The 10,774-nt window shown below is 41.5% G+C and overlaps 1 pseudogene; it reads right to left on the reverse strand.

The window, feature by feature from the left end:
• Positions 1 to 5,892: 5,892 nt before the first annotated feature.
• The window catches only part of LOC127788111 (uncharacterized), a 10,070-nt pseudogene continuing 5,188 nt past the window's right edge, over positions 5,893 to 10,774 (reverse strand).

Here is a 10,774-nt window from a genome sequence, read left to right on the forward strand (position 1 = left end):
TTAATTTATACCTTTAAATTTCTGCAATTTTAATTCTTGTCTTTTAATTATCCACAATGGACGGTTAGTTTCTATTATTTTAATTCTTGTCATTTAAATTCTGTTATTTAAATTACGCCATTTAAATTCCTGTCAATTAACTTTCAAATAAAGATGAGTAACTAAATTTAATCTTAGGTTAAGGCAAGGACAGTATCCAAAGCCAATGATTCCCAAATAAAGCTGCGCTTAAAATGAGTGACATTAATTTAAATTTCAGTATGACTGTGTATTAATTATTGAGAAATCACTAGGTTTGGATTGGAGCATAAGCCTAACTTAGAGCTTTCATGCCATGTATGAGAGTTATGGCCGGCTATCGAACCACTCCAGAATTAGAGATCTATGTTTGCATCTCTTCTCTAGTTTGCAGCAAAGTGCACCCTAGGTCATCTCTCACAAGGAGCCTCACTTTCTTTTACCAACAAAGGAGAACCAACATAACCAATAACAGTTTGTTTGGGGGGGGGTTTTGACAGAAAACTAATTGGCAAAACAGAAAGATGAAGATGGATGAAAAATCAATAAGAGGAGTGCAACCGGCTGTGTATTTGTCTCCTATGTGAAATCTTCCTTGTCCACTCTATACATCTTGGTTTGCTAGATGCTTTGATCTCCGGAAAACAAACTCAAAGCATCCCCAACAACCGTCCAAGGATTAGAATGATTGGAAATAACAAAATGAATGCAGAAATCTCTTGCAAACAAAATGCAACCATTCACTCTCTATTCAACCTATCCGGACCTATGCAAGAACAACCGTTCAAGCACACAATATTCATTTCCGAGATGTTATACCAACCGGCTATAACATTCTGTTCTCTTAAGCATTTAACAGAAAGTGAAACCATGCAAGTTCACACAAACCTGCCATGAACTCCATGCATTCACAAATCTGCTCAAACTAAACCAAATAGAAATGAATAAGAAACAAACAACAAACCAGATTCTTGTAGCTCATCCGGGACTCAAATTCCACATGGATTCAAGACACACAACCGGTTACAAAGTGTTCTACCTTATCATTACAGAAAGGAAAACAAAATGGAACAAAAGATGTAAAAAACAGGAAAGTGCTACAACAACAAAAATGGGCAGAATCCTCTCTATTTTCTCCTCTCTATCTATATGATGATCTTCTGAAAATTAATGCTAAGAGGCCTTAAATACATGGCCAAGAAAGGAAAGGCTAGGGAGGCTAGGGTTGGGCCTAGCCCAACAGAAAACAAGTGAGACCAAGTCTGCTCCTTTGATTGTAGGCCCAAGCTCCTTGAAAGTAGGCCCAAGCTCCTTGAAAGTAGGCCCAAGCTCCTTTAGTTGAGCCAAAGCTCTAGCCCATCCAATATTCCCTAAAGCCTGGATTCATAGAGTAGAGGTAAGATAGAAAATAGTGTAAGGACAATTTGAAGCATAATAAAATAGAAACAATGAAATATCAGCAAAAATTGCTTCAAATGGCCTAATAAGAATGAGGTGAAATGCCAAAATATGGTATAAATATGCATGCTATCAATTCCCCCATACTTAGACTTTTGCACTCCTGGGCAAAACACTAGACTCTATGACTCAAGAATAGAAATGTGGAAAAACACAAATTAGATGCAAGGTAGGTAAGTCTTCAAGAATTCATCATTCAAAGATCATCTTTCCTCTACTTCCAAGAAAACAAGTGACATGGAAATTCATCCAATAAGACAAATCAAAAGTGGAAGCCTCTCACAGGGCAAGTGTATGCTCAAAAATCTCTCAAGAGGTGGTGGTGACTGTTTCGCTCAAATTCACCCAATCACAATTCCACTACCATAAGCTTGTTTATCTTCTCAATCTCCACTATCCATGTCAAATGCATGCCACAAATCAAAAGGACTTATTCAGGGTTGTAATGTGGGGAAGAAAGAAATGGAAAGACAACAATGAAGGAAAACATGCCTTAGGTCGAGAAAACATTTCATGCAACTCTAAGATCAAGAGATAGAATTTCCAAGCGTTATGAAGAACATTGCATCTTTATTTGGTTGAGTGCGTTCAACTTTGCTTTCTTCTCTTTTTTTTTTTTTTTTTTCGAAAGAGGTGAGTGCGTTTTACGCTCCTTCTATCCTTTTCTTGCTTTTCTTTTTCTTTTTCATGGATGCAAATGGCCTTTGGCCTTATGACTTGCTTGATGAATTCAATCTCTCTCACTAGAATGCACTTACTATTCCTCTTCCTAAGGTTGGAAGGTCCAAAAAGGGTGTATGAGAATGAAGGGTAAAACTGATGGCTCTAAGTGGCAAGCGAAAGGGATTGATTGATTTTTTTTTTTTTTTTTTTGACTCAAGATGGCTAAATGGGGACAAGAAAGAATGCCTTAATCATGTTTGAGTCATGCATGAACAAATATAGCCTCAACCAAGAATCAAAACAAGTTCTAGAGTGGAAATCATGATAGGTGAATGCACACACAAGAAAAAACAATAGGCTCAAAATCCTCACGGCTGTAGACTACCCAATCAATCTATCAAATTAAACTCATTGCCAAGTCACTCGAAATTAAGGAAGATAAGATCGAAGTTCTAATCATGATGGGTTGTTTTAGACTTAATTGCTTAACTTGCATTTCCACGCAAAACAAACTCAACTAAACCCAACGAAAAAGAAATATGAAAAGATAAAGAAAATGTTGCCAAAATAAGAATGCTGCCTCCCCCCACACTTAGACTTTACATTGCCCTCAATGTAAACATGCAATTCCAATCAAGAATAAGACAAGTAAATGTAAAATACTAGGGAGAGAGAAACAGCCTGATGTATCAAATGTAGGTGGCGTTGAGGAGATGCAGCTCCTCCACAATATGCTCCTGAAAGCTCTCGTAGAATGGCTTAAGTCGCTGCCCGTTCACTGTGAATTGCTTTGCATTGGACTCGTCCTTGATTGCAACTGCACCAAAGGGAAAAACATGAATAACTATGAAAGGACCAGTCCAACGAGAACGTAACTTACCGGGCATCAACTTGAGACGGGAATTGTATAGCAGAACTTTCTGGCCAACTTCGAATGTCTTCTTCACAATAAGCTTGTCATGCACAGCCTTGGTCTTCTCCTTGTAGATGCGTGAGTTCTCATATGCGTCCATCCTAATCTCCTCAAGCTCTTGAAGTTGGAGCTTTCTTTGGGATCCCGCTTGACCGATGTCCATATTGCATTGCTTCACCGCCCAATACGCCTTATGCTCCACTTCCACCGGCAAGTGACACGCCTTTCCAAAAACCAACCTATAAGGGGACATGCCGATGGGGGTTTTGTAGGCCGTGCGGTAGGCCCATAACGCATCTTCTAATCTCTTGCTCCAGTCTTTCCTATTGGGCTGGACAGTCTTCTCCAAAATCTGCTTGATTTCCCTATTTGAGACTTCAGCTTGCCCATTAGTCTGTGGATGATAAGGAGTCGCCACTTTGTGTATTACCCCATACTTACGAAGTAGGGCGTCCATCTTTCTATTGCAAAAGTGGGATCCTTGGTCACTGATGATGGCCCTGGGTATGACAAACCTACAAAAGATGTTAGAACGAACAAAATCTGCAACCACAGAAGCATCATCAGTCCTGGTGGCTTTAGCTTCCACCCACTTAGAAACATAATCCACAGCTAACAGAATGTACAAATAACCAAATGACACAGGAAATGGACCCATGAAGTCAATGCCCCAAACATCGAAGATTTCACAAAACAATAAGGGTCGTTGAGGCATTTCATTCCTACGTGATATAGTGCCTGTGTGTTGGCAACGTGTGCAATTCTTACAGAACTCATATGAATCCTTAAAGAGTGAAGGCCAATATAATCCAGAATCTAGGACTTTCCTAGCTGTACGTTGGGGACCAAAGTGACCACCACATGCAAGTGTGTGACAAAAATTTAAGACAGATGCAAACTCATGGTTAGGAACACATCTCCTAATGACCTGGTCACTACACATGCGCCACAGATAGGGATCATCCCACACATAATACCGAGCCTGACTCTTAAATTTATTTAGTTGTTCCTTCTTAAAATATGCAGGTAATTCAGAAGCAACTAAATAATTTACTAAATCAGCATACCAGGGCTCAACACCATGAATGTGGTATAATAACTCATCTGGGAAATCATCCCTGATAGGCTGGGAGTCCATGACTGTGGAATCTGAAGAAGGAGGGACCCTGCTCAAATGATCAGCTACTAGGTTCTCGGCCCCACTCTTGTCTTTTATCTCCACATTGAACTCCTGAAGTAGGAGCATCCATCGTATCAACCGGGGCTTAGCATCAGGCTTCTTCAATAGGTATTTCAAGGCTGCATGGTCAGAAAACACGACAACATTAGAACCCAGAAGATAGGAGCGAAATTTATCTAAAGCAAACACAATAGCTAAAAGCTCCTTCTCAGTCGTGGTGTAGTTTGCTTGAGCAGCATCCAAGGTGCGCGAGGCATAGGCAATGACATGTGACTTCTTCTCCACACGTTGTGAAAGGACGGCGCCCACTGCAAAGTTGGAGGCGTCGCACATCAGCTCGAAGGGCAACTCCCAGTCGGGTGGCTGTATGATGGGTGGAGAAATCAATCGACTCTTCAGTTCCTCGAATGCTCGCTTGCACTGCTCATCAAAGTGGAAGGACTTCACTTCTTTCTGGAGAAGGTGGGAAAGTGGAAGTGCAATCTTGCTGAAATCCTTGATGAACCTCCTATAAAATCCTGCATGGCCAAGGAAAGAACGCACCTCCTTCACAGAGGTGGGGTAAGGCAATGAAGCAATAACATCAACCTTAGACCGATCCACTTCTATACCCTTCTTAGACAGAACATGCCCTAAAACAATTCCTTGTTCTACCATGAAATGACATTTTTCGAAATTTAAAACAAGGTTCTTTTCAATGCATCTCTCTAGGACTCTACCTAAGCTAACCAAGCAATCATCAAAAGAAGTGCCATAAACTGAAAAATCATCCATGAACACTTCCATGCAATGCTCTATAAAATCTGAAAATATACTTACCATGCATCGCTGAAAGGTACCTGGAGCATTACATAGACCGAAAGGCATTCTTCTATAAGCGAATGTGCCAAAGGGGCAGGTGAAGGTGGTCTTCTCTTGATCCTCTGGGGCTATGCAAATCTGAAAGTACCCGGAAAAACCGTCAAGGAAATAATAGTGTGACTTACCAGCCAACCTCTCCAACATCTGATCAATGAATGGGAGGGGGAAATGATCTTTTCTGGTTGCTTGGTTCAGCTTTCTATAATCAATGCAGACTCTCCAACTGTTCTGCACTCTCATGGGGATGAGCTCATTGTGCTCATTTGGGACCACCGTGATGCCCGTCTTTTTTGGAACAACCTGCACGGGACTCACCCACTTGCTGTCAGAAATAGGGTAAATAATGCCGGCTGCAAGTAATTTACTTACCTCCTGTTTTACCACATCAAGGATGGTTGGGTTAAGTCTTCTTTGAGGCTGCCTTGCTGGTTTTGCTCCTTCCTCCAATAAGATACGGTGCATGCAAACAGATGGGCTGATTCCAGTTATGTCCGCTAAAGTCCACCCAATTGCTTTCTTATTATTTTTCAGCACATCCAGCAACTTTCTCTCTTGGTCAGGCTGCAAGTTGTTTGCAATGATGACTGGCAGCTTCTCATCTTTCTCCAAGAATGCATACTTGAGGTGCTGAGGCAAAGGCTTGCACTGAATGGTGGGTGGCTGCTGCAAAGAGGGGGCTGACCTATTTGACTGGAACTCTAACTCCAAGGCACTATCAACCTGCTCAACAAGGTTAGCAGCACTATCTTCCACTTGGGAAATGTTAGCATCAAAATCAGACTCATGCCTATGCAAAAATTCAGCAATCTCTAAGCATGCAGCACATTGACTCTCTCCATCACTACAATTAGTGCAAATAATCGTATCTGGGAACTCATGCACAGTGGGGAATTTATCAATTAAATCAGAAGACTCAGAACATGCTTCATTCACTAACAGGTCAACTCTATTTACTTGAAAAGTGGAATGATCCTCAGCAGGGAATTTCATGGCATCAAGTATCTTGAAGTTAATTGTGTTACCAGCAAATTCCATGGAAAGTGTACCCTCATGCACATTGATAATAGTTCTAGCAGTTTTTAAGAATGGTCTCCCTAGGATCAAGGGTGCATGCTCAAGTGTGCTGTTATCTTCCATATTCAAAACATAAAAATCTGCTGGAAAGATTAAATCCTTAACCTTAACCAGCACATCTTCTAGGACTCCAGTGGGGTGTGCAGTACTTCTATTGGCTAGTTGGACAACCACTCCTGTTGGCTTCAAAGGACCACACTGCAATGAAGCATAAATAGAGTTAGGCATGACATTAATGGATGCACCTAAATCTAGTAAAGCATTGCTAAATTGCATGTCTCCTATAGTACAAGGAATGGAGAACATCCCTGGATCTTTACACTTTGCTGGCATGGCAGGTTGGATAAGGGCAGAGACATTTCTCCCAAGGTTGATCTTCTCATTCCCCATAAGCTTCCTCTTGTGAGTACACAAATCTTTGAGAAATTTTGCATACTTGGGGATCTGTCTAATGGCTTCAAGGAGGGGGATGTTGACTTCAACTTTCTGGAATGTTTCCAGAATCTCTTTATCCACTTCGGCCTCTGCTCTTTTCTTGTTTTGTGTTGCTCGATGTGGGAATGGCAGGGGCTGGATGTTGGAAGACTCTCCTTGTTCTTGATAGCTGGAGTTTGGCTGCTTGGCTTCTTGGACTGAGGAAGGTTGCTGCTCTTTGCTACCCTCTACATTCTGCTCCTCTACATGTTGCTCCATGTTTGATGATGGTGGAGGGGTTGGGATGATCACTTCTTTTCCACTTCGAAGCATGATGGCACTAACATTACCCCTTGGATTGGCAACTGGTTGTGAAGGAAGCTGCCCCGAACCTTGACTCCTTAACTCATTGATGTTTGTGGCTAGCTGGCCTATTTGGGTCTCCAAATTTTGAATGGTGGTTTCTGTTTTTTGTTGGAATTGAGTGTATTGGCTGCTAGTTGTTTGACAAGATCATCTAAGGTAGGTTCTGACTTGGGTAATGGTGGTGCTTGTTGCATGGCTTGATTCTGCCTTGGTGGTGGAGTATGGTTGCTGGAAATTGAAGGATGGAACCTCTGCTGAAATGGCTGATTCTGGTGGTATGGCTGCTGGTGCACATGTTGATTGGAAGGGCTGCCATATCTGAGGTTCGGATGGTCTCTCCAACCTGGATTGTAGGTGGCTGAGTATGGGTCATACCTATTGGAAGGTTGTGGTTGGCTGTGCTGCTGGTGCTGGAATGGTCTTCCAGGAAAAATGCCTGCACATGTCTCATTATTTTCTTGCAACTGTGGGCATTGGTCTGTTGTATGGGATGGCAAGGAGCAAATGCCACAAAGCTGCTGCTGGGGTTGCTTTCTCTCTAATGCCAACTGCCTGACCGTGGAAGCCAATTCCTCAAGCTTGTTTTCCATCCTTTGCTGGTCCATAGTGGCAGCCACATTGACTTCATTGATGGCTTTTGTAGGAGTGTTAATTCTGGTGCCAAATTGCTGGGCATTTTGTGCCATCTTTGATATCAGTTCTTGTGCAGCTGCTGGGGTCTTCTCTGCCAAAGCTCCTCCACTTGCAGCATCTACCAAGTACCTGTCCATGGGGATTAGACCTTCATAGAGATACTGAATTAGGAGTTGGTCACTTATCTGATGGTGAGGACAGCTGGAACACAACTTCTTGAACCTCTCCCAATACTCATGTAGAGTTTCACACACTCATCTGCCTTATACCACAAATTTCCTTCCTTATTGATGCTGTTCTGGAGGCTGGAAAGAATTTTTCCAGGAAGATTCTTTTCAATCCATCCCAGCTGGTAATGGCAGCTGGTGGCAGGTAGTAGAGCCAATCCTTGGCTGATCCATCAAGTGAGAATGGGAAGGCTCTCAGCTTGATCTGCTCTTCATCTACTCCTTGTGGCCGCATGGTTGAGCAAACCACATGAAACTCTTTCAGATGCTTGTGTGGATCCTCTCCTGCAAGGCCATGAAACTTGGGCAACAAATGAATCAGTCCAGACTTAAGTTCAAAGTTAGCATCTAGCTGTGGATATTGAATACATAGGGGCTGGTAATGCACATCAGGTGCAGCCAGCTCTCTAATGGTTCTACCATCCAAATGACCATTATTTGCATTATTTCCATTACCATGATTTCCATTATTTCCATTATTTCCATTATTTCCATTACCATTATTTCCATTACCATTATTTCCATTACCATTATCTGCCATATTGATGAATGCTGGAATAGGTTCGGATGAAGTATTAGAAGCACTATTAGGGTCAATCCTATCCCGAGACTTAAGCTCTCTAGCTTGCCTTCTAAGAGTGTTCTCTAATTCAAGATCCAAGTCAAGTAATGTTTTCTTAGATGACCTGGTCATGCACTAGAGATCAGCACAAAAACAACACACAAAATGGCCTATGCATACCAAGAACACAGAAACACAAACAAAAAAAACACACAAGCAAAAACAAAAAACACACAAACACAAAAAACAGGTCAAACAATAAGCTCTTAGATGATTTTTTTATGCAATTTTTCACAAAATTTCAACATAAAAACACTGAGGGACCTAAAAACACTAAAAACCACACCAAATTAGCCACTGAGAAACACAAAATGGCCCAAAAAGTGGTCTAAACGTTGGAATTTGGCCAAAAAAAGCTCTTCTCACGACGAAGCGTGACTATTGATCCCCACACCCCCATTTCTTTGGACACCAAAAATCAGCTCAATCGGAGCAAGTGAAAATTTGTGAACAGTAACCGTCAAAATCGTTTTCTTATCAAATCAGCTCCTATTTTGCCTCAAAGACCACTCTAAATGCAAGAAAACATCAAGGAAAGCATATGGACATGAAAGAACATCAAGTAAGGATGAGAAAGGAAGAGGATAGCACCAGTATCTCGAGCTCAATCCTTAAATAATGCTATCTGTTATGGGGATGGTCAAAACAGCTGCTGAATGGAAGGCTGCTGCTGGTTGCTTTCTTTTGGTTGCAGCTGTTGATTCCTATCTGCCAAACGAAAAGGGAGATTAGTGTGGAAGGTAAAGACAACGTTGAATGGAGTGTTAAAAGAGAGAATAAAAGAAAAAATGTGAGAAAGAAAAATGGAATATCCTCTTGGTCAGGTGATCTGCTGTCAGAGGCAGAAAAGTGGGATTCAGAGCATTCTAAAAATAGTTATGCTCCTGATCTGCTGCAGGGTTGTCTCCCCTTGCTGTGTAAGCTTGCTTTTCAGTGCCTATCAGAGCACATGAAGATCAGAGAAGGACTGCAGGTGTGCTACTGAAGATCAGAGAAGGACTGCAGGTGTTTTTGCTTTTTCAGGTGCTGCAGGGTTGCTTTTTTCAGTTGTTCAGGTTGTGCAGCCCTCTCCAACAGCCACTTCTTGGTTCAAAAATGATTCCAAAAACGAGAAAACATAAAAGGAAAATACACACAAACAAAAAGAAGATCGAAAAGGCAAATGAGGCTTCTCTGTTGCTGCTTGCTATCAGTTTATCTCAAGAACATAATAGCTTTTCACCAAGAACACAAAACAAACAAAAACACTCAAACAAGAAAACAAAACAAACATAAAATAGGGTCGGTCCTCTATGTTTTTAGAAGAAAAAACTTGGCTCCCCGGCAACGGCGCCAAAATTCTGGCCGGCTATCGAACCACTCCAGAATTAGAGATCTATGTTTGCATCTCTTCTCTAGTTTGCAGCAAAGTGCACCCTAGGTCATCTCTCACAAGGAGCCTCACTTTCTTTTACCAACAAAGGAGAACCAACATAACCAATAACAGTTTGTTTGGGGGGGGGGGGGGGTTTTGACAGAAAACTAATTGGCAAAACAGAAAGATGAAGATGGATGAAAAATCAATAAGAGGAGTGCAACCGGCTGTGTATTTGTCTCCTATGTGAAATCTTCCTTGTCCACTCTATACATCTTGGTTTGCTAGATGCTTTGATCTCCGGAAAACAAACTCAAAGCATCCCCAACAACCGTCCAAGGATTAGAATGATTGGAAATAACAAAATGAATGCAGAAATCTCTTGCAAACAAATGCAACCATTCACTCTCTATTCAACCTATCCGGACCTATGCAAGAACAACCGTTCAAGCACACAATATTCATTTCCGAGATGTTATACCAACCGGCTATAACATTCTGTTCTCTTAAGCATTTAACAGAAAGTGAAACCATGCAAGTTCACACAAACCTGCCATGAACTCCATGCATTCACAAATCTGCTCAAACTAAACCAAATAGAAATGAATAAGAAACAAACAACAAACCAGATTCTTGTAGCTCATCCGGGACTCAAATTCCACATGGATTCAAGACACACAACCGGTTACAAAGTGTTCTACCTTATCATTACAGAAAGGAAAACAAAATGGAACAAAAGATGTAAAAAACAGGAAAGTGCTACAACAACAAAAATGGGCAGAATCCTCTCTATTTTCTCCTCTCTATCTATATGATGATCTTCTGAAAATTAATGCTAAGAGGCCTTAAATACATGGCCAAGAAAGGAAAGGCTAGGGAGGCTAGGGTTGGGCCTAGCCCAACAGAAAACAAGTGAGACCAAGTCTGCTCCTTTGATTGTAGGCCCAAGCTCCTTGAAAGTAGGCCCAAGCTCCTTGAAAGTAGGCCCAAA

This window comes from Diospyros lotus, chromosome 13, assembly GCF_014633365.1.
Source record: "Diospyros lotus cultivar Yz01 chromosome 13, ASM1463336v1, whole genome shotgun sequence".
NCBI classification, from domain to species: Eukaryota; Viridiplantae; Streptophyta; class Magnoliopsida; order Ericales; family Ebenaceae; genus Diospyros; species Diospyros lotus.